Consider the following 14,029-nt stretch of genomic DNA (forward strand, 5'->3'; position numbering starts at 1 on the left):
AAAGGAAGGAAGAAAGGAAGAAAGAGAGAAAGAAAATGTGAAAAGCGACTCTGGGATGTAGGCATTCCAACATGTCTGTCAGGAGTTTGGCAAAATATGTGCCCAAAGTGCACATATAACTGTAAAAATTTGACAATAATAGCTGTTTACAGTCTCTGGAAATTGACAAAAGGTATGCAACAAATTGAAAAGAATATATTAAAGAAAATCTACTGGATCTCAGTCAGAAGAACAGGATATTGTGGCATTTCATCCAGGGTTGCCTTCATCTCTCCCCCCATCTACAAGGCATTTAAGTTCTTTCCTGGCTGGAAGGGCAGTCCATGATACTGAGCAGACCTGTTGCTTTGCTGAAAGACACTGAATTTATTTGGACAAGGGTATGCAAAAAAATCATTGTATACAACAGCCAAAAGGTGGAAATGACCCAAATGTCTATCAACCTGTGAGCAAACAAAATGTAACCTATCTATGTAATATTACTGAGAAATTAAAAGGAGATGTAAGGATATATGCCACAACATGACTGGACCTCAATGAAATTCTGCCATAGGAAAGAAGTCAGCCACAGAAGTCCACATAGTGAATGTCTCCATTTATGTGAAATGTCGTTTAAGACATATGTTTTCCTTGTTCCATTTACATCTTACTCATTGCCTAAATGAAAATGCCAACCAACATTTTTATTGTCCTATCCGAAATATGTTCATAGTGTGTCTTCAGAGACAGGAGTCCAGCAAAAATCAACAAAAGCATTTGTGAGCACCAATTGCCAATATGGAATCTATAATACAGGGTAATATAATTTATTATTATTTGTAAATTGTGTGCTTTCACTATTTACATCAGTAAAACGTATAATAAATGAATGTATTAATATATAGGCAAACTTTTTTTTATGTCCAGTAGTTAAACATAAACCTGACTGCCACTGGATGAAGATGAGATCAACACTTGCCTGAGATGAAAGATAGGTGCATAGGTTGAGTGTTTGACTACAAAGTAATAGCATGAGCACAAAACTGTGCCAAAAAAAATCTTTTTTGTATGTAATTTAAGAATAAAATGTAGAAGTATATCCAAGGGCCAACACTTTAAGTACGATAGGGCCAGAGGGGCTTATTTTTCTGGCAAACTTGAATGCAACATTTAGGACAAGCCAGCATTTGTCATTTAAGGAACGCCAGACCACTTCAGGACTCTATTTGACAATTCGCCTTGATCTGTACAGGTCTATCAAAAAATAAAGCCATTATAATTTTTGTTTTCACTTTGTTTACAATATGCTTTCGTGATTAGAATCTATTATCCTGGGGTTTAATTGGTGGGAGAGCTTTCCGGAAAAGGAGGGAAGGGGAGGGGAGAGGAGGGGCGGATCGGAGCGGAGGGGAGGAGCGGATAGAAGAGATTTATTTTTGGCTCCAGGTATAGTACACTTTCTCCTCTCCTAGATTTTGATGCTTATTAATGTGCTGCCATGAAGCAACCCTCTAAAAATAGTACTGAATAAGATATTATATCTTAAATACATCATTTACATTCATAATTTCCAAAAGGGAAAAAATGGCTTCGTGTTTTTGAAATATTTGAAGGTATAAAATTGTACGTCTAGGACCCGGGTAGTAAGTCATTTGATATAAAATCCAATGACTTTTAAGTTTCCTTAGGTACACCTTCTACTTAAGAAATTAGTTATCACAGGATGTAAATGCAACAGAAAAAATAATGTATGTAAAATTAGCAACTTGGTTTGTAACCTTAAAAATATCATCTGAAATTACTAGCTAACTCTGAACTTCAGTCTCCTGTATTTTATTTGCATAACAATACTACAATTTCTAAATGTACTTAATTAGTGTTGAGATGATTTAAAGGAAGCTTTTTGTGTAACGTGATTGGTTGTGTCAAATTCTTCTTTTTATTTATCTAAAACGTGGATTAAAATAGTAGAAAGAGATCAGTTTGTATTTTCATATTCCTCTTTACTAATTCAAGTCAGAGAAATCATTTAAGCCTCACTTGACACTTCTAATATTTAAACATGACTAAACACTAGAATGTTGGAATTATAGTTAGTTGGAGACTGTTTTGGACTTAATTCATGATTCTGACATTATCAGACACATGGTTTACATTACTATACCACATCAAAATCTGGCCTCAGGTTTTGGTTTTGTTGCTTATTGCCTCATCTTAATGGGGGCAGGGAAGAGAGAAAAAAAGAAATTTTTGCCAGTAGGTCCCAAGAATATGAAATAACCTAAAACAATAATAACAGTGAGATGGGAACTCTACACCTAAAATGCTACTCTTTTTTCTTTCCCTTCCCCTCAGATCAGGTGTTTGCCCCCACAACTCTCAGCAAATAACTCTGGCGAAAGTTACCATTATCACTTTTGTTTCCAAATCCACTGGACCCATCTGGGTCCAATTACTCAACACAACTTAAGATTTATTAGCTCTGATTTACTATTTGAGAGGCATTCTTTCCTGGGCTTCTGCCTACGTAAGTGGTATTTTGTTTGTTCGTTTTATCCCTTGGGCTCTCTTGCCAGGTCCTTTTACTCTACATTACAAAATATTGGTGTTACCATGGTTATTACCACATACACTCAATCTCTTCTACTTCAACACATTTGCCTGGGTAGTCGCATTCATCCTCCCGATTTCAGTTTCCACCCAATGTTCATGACCTCTCCAAATGTATATGTCTAACCCATATTCTTCAAAATTTCTGAGCCATATAAAGATATCTAAATTAAGGAATATAGGACATCTCCAAAAAAAAAAATACCTTAAAAGAACATCAAAATTAACATAACAAAACTAAACCCATTATCCTTCCATTTTCACTATCAAACATAAATAAATACATACATAAAACTTCCTACTTCTGTCTTTTTAATGTCAGTATATATCATCATGAACTACTTTCTCCCCTTTTCCCAAGTCACCAGAAGGAAGTGAGTGACTTGGGAATTATATCATTTTCTCTTTTCCTCCTACTTTTAATTGGTGATAAAATCCTGTTACTTCTGTTTCATTACTGTATCTTCTACTAATCTATTATCACCTCTAAATTTTTAATTTTTTTCTGACTTGATTATTTCACAATATATGTTTCTCCTTTTCTACTATAACATAGGATTTCTAATGTTAGATATATAATTTGTATATCAAATATAATTGACCAAGATTGCTTTCTAGTCCACCACCTATTTACATAGCTACTTTATGGAAATAAAAAACAGGTCCCTTCTCAAGACACCTTATTCCCTTTGACCATTGCCTTAGAAACTATGCAAATCTTGTAAGCATGAGACAAATGACACCCCTGGAACTATGCAATGTAACACTTGCAAATAAGAGCCTCACTGATTCTTCATAGTATGTATCTGTTCATGTTGATGTCCTGTTTGAACTCTTTCAGAATTTTCTTTTATCTGCCACATTAAGCTTACTCTTCATAAAACAAGATATTCTCTAAGATTTTATTTCTGTAGAGATCTCTTTGCTTATATATCTTCCCATGCTCTACTATTCCCCAGTTTTTAAAATTCCAACTTTACAGAACTATATATATGGATTCATACATTTTTGGTCACAACGTTTCCAAATTCATAATCCTTCTTACATCACCACTTCAGTTAATCTTTATTTGAACTCTACTTTTTCACTCTTTCTGGCAAATCAATGATATCCTTTTCCATCTGTTTATGAACAACTCCTCTCTAGTGTCTGTAACAATGTATTTAATGATATTTGTCAGTCTTATTCCTTGTATACCTCAGGACTCCTGTAACCAAGGGTAGTCTTACTTGTTTTTCTTCCCCATGGCAAAAATGGAACATATTTTTTGTTGGATTAATTAATCAATGTAACTGTACTAATTAATAATGTTAGACAAAGAAGAGAAAAGGTGGGAGTTAAAATAGTTCCAGTTCCTAATACCATGCTAAGTTGATTACATATACTAAATGATTATCAAGCTTAAGAGAAATTATATGAAGTATGGATACCTTTGTCATTTTCTGGAAAAAGTAACTGAGGCTTACATGGTTAAGTAACTTATCCAAAGTCTCAGACAGTGAGTTGCTTTTAAACTTCCTCTGTAAGTGTATGTATAATGATGTTGCTCTATGTTAAGAATCAAAACAATGTCACACTAAATGGAACATGTCATTGTTTCATGGTAAAGAGAAGTATATTTTGCAATTTCCCTCAGACCTTCCAAATACATCTAGTGAATATTATAAGATTCTTATATGGCACCATCACAATAATGAAGTAACATAAGAGAACATTTTAATTGGAATAAGTTAAACCTAAGTTGCTTAGTTTGTATTTGTCAAAATATCAGGTTGTGTTCAAACTTGACTTTTGAACTTTAAGACATGTTTCCATTAGCTGTTAAGATCTAATTAGTTTTAAATCATTAGTTACATTAGTCACTCTAGACTTTTATAATAAGTACACTTAAAATTTTATTTTACACAATCATGCAGAAAGTAGTTAGTAATTTATTAATAATTAATATTTCATCCTTGAAGGTGGGATGTTTTCTTGATTCATCACTGGTTTTAAGGTTTTGCTTCTCCATCCAAATGTTATACATGGTTTACCTAATCCATTTGGATCCACAGAAAGTAATACATATAATATTAGTTATATCTTTAATGTGGTGATTTACTAAATAAATTTTGAAAATACGTTTTGAAGTTTTAGACTGTTAAGACCTCAAAGAAATAGGCTGTCTTTTTCCATAATTGAATGATTATTTGTTTAGATAACATGAGTACACTTGCGGAGGCTTTTCTTTCCAAAATAGACATTTCACATAGATATCCAAAAGTGGAGACACCCACCTTTGAACCTGAACTGGAAATAATAACGGAGCACATTCTTTGAACTCCTGTTATTCATTTACTTATGTATTTATTCATTCTTTTGTCAAAACCACTAAAATGCCTCCTGGGTTTGCAATAGCAAATCTACATCTGCAAGAGAGAGAGAAAAAAACAAAAACAAAAACACTAAACTTGCTAAATTTTGTTGTTTTCTTTTTTATTAATTTATTTTATTTATTTTTATTTTAGATTCAGGGGATATATGTACAGATTTATTACATGGACATATTGTGCAATAGTGATGTTTGACCACCTAGTGAATTCAGTACCCAAATAGTGAACAAGGTGCCCCGTAGGTAGTTTTTAAACCCTTTTTCCTCTTTCGTCATCCCATCTTTTGGGGTCTCAGTGTCTATTATTTCCATCTTAATGTCCCTGTGTACCTATTGTTTTGCTCCCACTTATAAAGGAAATATGCGATATCAGATTTTCTATTTTTGAGTTATTTCACTTAGGATAGTGGCCTCCCACTCCATCCATGTTGCTGTGAAAGACATGATTTTATTCTTTTTATGACTGTATAGTATTCCATGGTGTATATATACCATATTTTCTGTATCCAGTCCACCACTGATGGACACTTAGGTTGATTCAATGACTGCGCTATTGTGAATAGTGCTGCAATAAACATACAAGTGCAGGTGTCGTTCTGATAAAATTGTTTCTTTTCCTTTGAGTAGATACCCAGTGGTGAGATTGCTGGGTCAAATGTTAGTTCTATTTTTAGTTCTTCGAGAAATCTTCATATCATTTTCAATGGGGTTGAACTAATTTACATTTACTAATAAACTAATTTACATTCCCAACAACAGTGTATAAGAGCTTCCTTTTCTCTCCATCCTTGACAACATCTGTTATTTTTTTACTTTTTAATAATAGCCATTCTGAAGGGTAGCAGATGGTATCTGAATCTCATTTTAATTTGTATTTCCCTGATGATTAGTAATGTTAAAGTTTCTTCATATATTTCCTGGCTACTTGTTGGTCTTCGTTTGTAAAGTGTCTGTTTATGTACATGTTTATGTACATGCTATGTTCTGTTTTTAATGGGGTTATTTGGTTTCTTCTTGTTGATTTGTTTAAATTCCTTATAAATTCCAGATTATTAGTCCTTTGTCGCATTCATATATTACAAATATGATCCTCATTCTCCAAGTTGACTGTTTACTCTCTTGAGCGTTTCCTTTGCTGTGCAGAAGCTACTTCATTTCACAGTCGCATTTGTCTTTTTTTTGTTTTTCTTGCATTTGCTTTTGCGGTCTTGGTTATAATTTCTTTGCCTATGCCAATGTCCAGAAGAGTTTTTCATAGGCCTTCTTCTGGAGTTTTTATAGTTTCAGGTCTTACATTTATGTATTTAATCCTTTTTGATTTAATTTTTGTATATGTCAAGAGGTAGAGGTTCAGTTTCATTTTTCTGCATATGCCTAGCCAGATTTCCCAGCACTATTGATTGAATAGTGTCCTTTCCCTATTGTTCATTTCACAACTAACTTTTTCAAAGATTAGTTAGTTGTAGGTGTATGGCTTTACTTCTTGGTTTTCTATTCTGTTCAATTCATTTGTTTATCTATTTTTGTGCCAGTATCATATTGTTTTGGATACTATAGCCTTGTGGTACAGTTTGGAGTCAGCTAATGTAATGCCTCAAGCTTTGTTCTTTTCTCTTATAATCGCTTTGTCTATTCAGGATTTTTTTTAGTTCCATATGAATTTTTGAATAGTTTTTTCTAATTCTGTGAAAAATTATGTTGGCAATTTTATAGAATTACATTGAATCTGTAGATTGCTTTGGGCTATATAGACATTTTAATGATATTGATTCTTCCTATCTATAAGAATGGAATGTATTTCTCTTTGTGTCATCTATGATTTATTTCATCAGTTTTTTTTTTGTTCTCCTTGTAGAGGTCTTTCATCTCCTCCATTAAATTATGTCGCGGTATTTTACTATTTTGTGACTATTGTAAATGGGATTGAGTTCTTGATTTGGTTCTCAGCTTCAATGTTGATGTATAGAAATGTGACTGATTTTATGCATTAATTTTGTATCCTGAAACTTTGCTGAAATCATTTACCAAATTTAAGAATCTTTGGTAGAAATCTTTAGGATTTTCTTGCTATAGGATTATGCCATTAGTGAGCAGGATAACTTGACCTCCTCTTTTCTCCTTTTGATTCCTTTTCTTTCTTTCTCTTGTCTGATTGCTCTGAGTGGTACTTTCAGTACTGTGTTGAGTAGGAGTAGTAAGAGTGGATATCCTTGTCTTGTACTAGTTCTTAGGGGAAATACTTTCAACTTTTCCTGATTTAGTATGATGTTGGCTGTTGATTTGTTATATATGGCTTTTATTAATTTGAAGTATGTTTCTTTGATGCCTAGTTTCTTCAGGGCTTTTATCATATAGGGATGTTTGCTTTTATCACATGCTTTTTCTACACCTATATAGATGACCATATTGTTTTGATTTTATTTTTGTTTGTGTGGTGAATCACATTTATCAATTTGCACATGTTGAACCATCCTTGCATCCCTAGGATAAAACTCACTTGATCATGATCGATTATCTGTTTGATGTGCTGTTAAATTTAGTTTGCAAGTATTTTACTGTCAATTTTTGTGTCTATATTCATCAGGGATATTAGCCTGTAGTTTTCTTTTTGGTTGTGTCCTTGCTAGATTTTGATATAAGAACAAAACTAGTTTCGTGAAATGTGTTAGGGAGGAATCCCTTCTCCTAAATATTTTGTAATAATGCAGCCAGATTGATACCAACTCTTTTTTTGTGCTTTTGGTAAATTTGGCTTTGATTTTATCTAGTCCAGGGCTTTTTCAGTTGGTAAGTTTTTATTACTGATTCAATTTCATAAATCATTATTGGTCTGTTTAGGATTTCAGTTTCTTCCTAGTTCACTTTTTGAAGGTGGTGTGTTTTCAGGAACTTACCCACTTCCTCTACGTTTTCTAGTGTACATGCATAGAGACATTTATAGTCTCTGAGAATCTTTTGTATTTCTGTTGTATCAGTTATAATGTCACTTTTATCATTTCTGACTATACTTATTTGAACCTTCTCTCTTTCTCTCTTTTTTTTTCTTTTTGGTTAGTCTAGCTAGTGGGCTTCTAATCTGGTCAGGTAGTGATAAATTCCCTTAGCACTTGCTTGTCTGAGAAAGACCTTATTTCTTCTTTATTTAGGAAGCTTAGTTTGATCAGATGTAGAATTCTTGGCTGATATATTTTTTTTCTTTAAGAAGGATAAAAATAGGCTCCCAATTTTGTCTGACTTTTAGGGTTTCTCTTGCAAAGTTTACTACTAATATGATAGAATTTCCTTTATAAATAATTTGTTCTTTTTCTCTAGAGGCCCTTAAGATTCTTTTTTTTGTCATTGACTTTGGATAGTCTGATGACCATATGCCTTTGTGATGCTTATCTCATTTAGTACCTCACAAATGTTCTCTGAATTTCTTTGATATGGATATCCACCTCTCTAGCAAGACTAGGGAACTTTTCCTGGATTATTCTCCCAAATATGTTTTCCACATAGCTTATTTTTTCTTATTCTCTTTCAATAATGCCTATAAGTCATAGGTATAGTCACTTTACATAATCCCATATTTCTTGAAATCTATATTCATTTTTTAAAATTCTTTTTTATTTATTTTAGTCTGACTGACTTTATTCAAAAGACAACTCTTCAATCTCTAAAATTCTTTCTTCTGCTTGGTCTAGTCTATTGTTAAAGCTTCCAACTATATTTTGAAATTCACTTAGTGAATTTGTCATTCCAGAAGTTCTATTATTTTAATATAGCTATTCCATCTTTCATATCTTAAATTGTTTTTCTGTTTTTGTGTGTGCTGATTTTCAACTTTCTCTTCCATCTCCCTTGAGTTTCCTTGTAGTCCATATTTTGATTTATTTATCTATTATTTCAGACTTTTTATTTTGATTAAGAGTCATTGCTAGAGAGCTAGTATAATCCTTTGCAGGTGTCATATACTCTGTTTTTTGCACTGCTGGAGTTCTTGCACTAATTCCATCTCGTCTGAAGGAGCTGTTCCTCCTTATTTTTTAATCTGCTTTTGTTTGAATGGGACTTTTATATTTTTAAATTATTTTTCCCATGAGGATATGACTGTAGTATATGCTTTGTATGATTGTTTAACTTTATTTCTAGGTTGTTTTAGAAGGCCAAGTATTTGTATGGGTGCCTTGACTGGGTTTTTTGTTTGTTTGTTTGTTTGTTTGGTGGTTTTCATTGATACTACTTGTTTTGCAATATAATGGATGCATGAACCAACAACTCTCTCCTGCAGGACTGAGCATGTGCAGGTATCAGGATGCTTATCTACTACACTAGCACTATGCCCTTCTGGAAGCAAGTTTTTTGTTTGGTTGTGCAGTTCAAGCTTCAGTTCAGTAGGTGGCAGTTATTTTTAAGAGCTTGCTTGCCCTCAGGTAGGTGATGATGAATAGAAGCACCTGCTCTCATGGCGCCAGTGGTGGTGGGAGATTGTGCTGGGGTGTGCTAAGGTATTCTGGTCCGGACTTGGGGAGTGCAACCCCTCTTCATCGTGGGAAGACAAGAATTCAATCCACTTCCCTATCACGCCCCTGTCACAGGACTCAGGATTTTCAGTTTATACAGACTTTGTCCTGCGTGGCTGTGAACTATAAATATGCCCCCCTAGCCACTTTCACCTAACTAGCCTCAGGGCAGAGCCTTCTCTCCCAGTCCAGAACTGACTATGGCTTGTCTGCCTCTGTTGCTGGATGCTGGTGCTCTGTGTAGGAAGCAGGAATTGAGCACCACCCTTCATACAAAACTAGCTGCACAGACTCACTTTCAACTGGGATACAACTGCTACAAGAAGGGCTAGAATGGCTTTCTCCAAGTGCATACATCCACCCCCAGTGAGAAGAGTCTCTGCTGTGTTTACAACAGTGAAAAGTAAAGCATGGAGACGACCCCCTCTCCTTGTCCTTGTAAGTTGTTTCTGAAACTCATTTATGTTTTATTTGTTATAGTAATGGTTATAATTACTTGCATTCATAAGTATTTAGGTATTTTTCTTACATAATCATCAGTGTTTTAAAGCTGTGTCAACAATTCATAAAACATTATGATAATCATATGAGCAGGAGGAAACTAAAAAATAAACAAATGAATCTTTTGTTATCATCTACTTCAAAGATACTGCCAAAAAATTACTAAGAAAGAGGAATGAATTCAGCAAATAACTTCACAAGTTTGTATTTAGTGGTTTGCAATACTTATCACTGCTTCTCAATCAACTTAAAGATATCTTTGTGACAGTTAGAACAATATATACCTGAACTAGTTAATACTTTTAAATGTTCTGCCTTAATTCTTTGTCTTCATACAGATATATGTTATCTGTATGAATATATATTATTGAATGTAACTTTTATTGAGATTATTTTTACTACATTTTGTTATTTACTGTCTCTTCATCCCTTTATCCTCTATCCAGATTAAAGATAATTATAGTATTTTATCTCTAGGGCAATAATTTAAGTAATTTAAATTAAGTAATTTTTAAATTTTTCTCACACCAATCATTCTGTGTTTAAGTATTGTGTTATGCACTGTTAATTTTCATCTTTTCCTTGTAATGTGTTTAACCTATTTTCAAGTTAAGCTTCAAAGCAGCAAAAAATATGGGTGTTTCATGTCTTCCATGACATTCCTACATTGATTGTCAAGGTGTTGAAATTTCCACCATGTAACTTTTTCCTCCACACTCACAGAGAGGCTGATGGTAAACCTTCTATAAAGCATGTTATTAAAAAAAGTAATGAGTTTGCTTGTTTCAAGGCCCTCAAGCTTAACCTTTTTTTCCAATATTTAGGAAAGACTTTTTCAGTTAACGCAACTCTTTCTTGCCTCAAATGTTCTTTAAAATTGTAGTGCAAATATAATTCTCTGCAGTGAATTTCCCTAATCTTTTCTAAATTGAAAGCATTATGCAAGCATTTGTACCCATTAAAATAGCCATTTTGAATAGTAATTTTATGAGTCAATATTTCTTTTCAAGAAAATATTTGGCAAACTATAATTTTGGAGAAAATATTAAGATTAACATTTTAGTTTCCAAAAATGCTTGTATTTGTACTATGAAGCAGAAAATTTATGAACAATTATTAAAAATAAAAAACTTTGGTAATTATTCTTTGTTTAAAACATTTAATTATAATGCTTAAAAATGTAAATATATTTTATTATACATCATTATTGATAAATATTAATACATTAATATAAATATTACTCATTTATACTTACATTAAATAATATTTTAAGTGGCTACTATAATTTTACATCTGTTTTCTCATTTAATCCACCCAAATATTATAACAAGTAGTGACTATTGTTATCAGCAATTCACGGATGAAGAAATCAAGACTTAACCATGTTGTTCCAAGTCACAACTAATGAGAAATGAGGCTGGAATTTGAATCCGAGTTCATATTATTCTTAAGCCTATTATCTTAAACACTTATAATTACTATATAATATACTCTTTTAATTGGCAACCTAGTATATACCAGAATGTGAAGTTACAGAAAGTTTCAAGATTTTCGTTAATGTAAGTTTTAATCCACATAAAACAAGTATAATATTTGGTTTAAACTTTCAATAGGCTTACAATCCAGTTTGGAGCAATCAATTCCACAGGCAATGTTTAAATACATTTTGCACGTTCTATCCACTTATTTTTAAGAGCATATATCTTTGCTGAGTCATGCAAGGCAGAAAATCACAGTTCTTCCTGTATTTAACCCCTTCTCTCAAGTTCCATCTGCAAATCCTTCTTCCCTTTTATTCTAACTTAGAAACCTGTCAACTCTGCTTCATCCACTCTAATGTTAGTGCCACCATCTCATCTCATTATCTCATCTCATCAGGTCTTGACTGGATAAATACATATGTGTTTTACTGAATTCCTCTGTGCATAATTTACTGTCACTCTAATGTAGCCCCGTGAACCCAACCCCTGCTACCTGAATTTTCTTTTTAAAACTGAAACCTCTTGTTTTTATTCCTTCTTGAAACGCTACAGCCATATTCACAGACGAGCTCTGGTGACTAAATCCCCACCTACCACTACTTGACTGTTGCGGTCCCTGAAGTTCACCAAATTATAGAATGATTGCTGGTTCTCAAACCTCTAGGTTACTTCATGATTTGGAATTTTACATATATCCATTGTATGAAATGTCCTTAGCATCTATTACCCTTTGAAACTTAGTTTCAATATCAAGTAATGAAGCCTTTCTTAAATACCTAGAGAAAATCAATTTTCCAGTCTTTTATGCCACCTTTGTACACACAGCTTTCTGTTGTTAATTTTTTCCAATTATTTCACCATTATTTCTCTATGCACTCATTCATTATTTTGACAAATATTTGTTGGGTATTTGATATGCTTATAGCCCTGTGCTAAGCACTGAGGTTATACTTTGTTGTGACTCCATGGTTAAACTCCATAGGGACAAGATCCACACAAACATTCTGTGTGAAGGACACATAAATAGTTTGGGGTTACATCATGCCTATGACTAATATGAAGAAGATGTAAACAAATGTATATTGAATTAAAGAATACCTTAAATATTCATTTGTAAGAGATATAGTTTTAATATTTGTTACAACAGTTAGAAAAGGGTTTCATGAATATGAATGAAAGCTTAGACTGCTACTGTTTTACAAAGCACTTTTAAAAGTAACTACTAAAATAATGTAGTAATACGTTTAGGGTCTTTTAGAAAAGAGTAAAACAATCTTAGCCTAGCTAACAGGATGTTCCAATAAAACTGTTGTGATGTGTTAAGACTCTTGATTATAGTGAGAATGGGTCAGAATGGATGAATCAACGCATTTATGTAAAGAATAATATCTAGAAATGATGACAATGTATATTTGAAAGAAAACAATATTAAAATGTCTTTAAATTTTCTAGTTTGTTATAGTCATTGGAAAATAGAAGGTGAAAATGAAATACTTTAGAGATGGTGTCTAGTTTATTTCAAGAATTTGAGGTAAACTGGAACTGCTCTGCCCCATTAATATGTGAGATGAGCAATTTAGGAGAGAGGTCAGGCTGGAAATGTGAATTTACTGAACATCACGATTGTCGTGTTGTTTAATGACTTAGGAAGAGGTGGTAAGAGAGGTTCCTCTATCATAGCCCCACATCGTCTGGAAATACATGGTGCATTAAAATTTACATTTCTATTTCCATATGCTTGGTATAACTAATGGCAGAAACTGAAGAATCTTAGGAAAAAAATGGTCTGCATTTGCTTCATACTTATTGCAAAGCCTGTGTATGAAGGAAAACATATTATTACTTCTAATTCTAGCAGACCATCACCGGCATGAGTCCCTGTGATGCCTCCCAAATCCATCCAAATGCTTAACCGAAGCTTGAATTTATTATTTTCAAGTCTGATGTAAAGTTCTTTTTTAACTTGACACTGTATACTGTGGCTTAAATATTTAAGCAAGGCTCTTTCGAAGATTGAGGAAAAAACACTCACACATCAAAAGTATCTAATGTTTAATTCAGTGAGGTAAGGTTTCTCAAACTCTGAAGTTTATGTGAAGCTGTTTGGAATTTTTTCAAGGGTCTTTTATCTCTAAATCAAAATAGAATTGTTTAAAAAAATTATAGTAATTCTTCAAAACAGAAATAACTCCCGTCAGAGTTCTTTGGTTTCTACCTAAAAGAAACAGTTACATGGCAATTGTTTATTTATTTCTACATGAACCCAACATGTTCAGACTCTAAAAGATTTAGACAAGCTTGCTTTAGTCATACATAAAGGTTTAGAAAACTTATGATTCAAGCCAACTAAGATTCTTGTTAGAAAACTCAAACAAAGAAAAATAATGGTTTGAAAACTGCAGAATATACTTTGTAGATTATGATTCTTCATTGATGAACAGATAAGTAAACACCCACAAATCAATATGTAAACAATAGGACTGGCTATTAAGTTTTTGCTAAAAGAAAGATCTTCCTTGAGAGAGTTTATAGAATTTGCTAGTTGTTTTTCTTTTTTGTCTTATTTAATGTTAGTTGTCAAAGCC

The sequence above is a fragment of the Colobus angolensis genome, unplaced genomic scaffold (assembly GCF_000951035.1).
Source record: "Colobus angolensis palliatus isolate OR3802 unplaced genomic scaffold, Cang.pa_1.0 Scaffold16, whole genome shotgun sequence".
NCBI lineage: Eukaryota > Metazoa > Chordata > Mammalia > Primates > Cercopithecidae > Colobus > Colobus angolensis.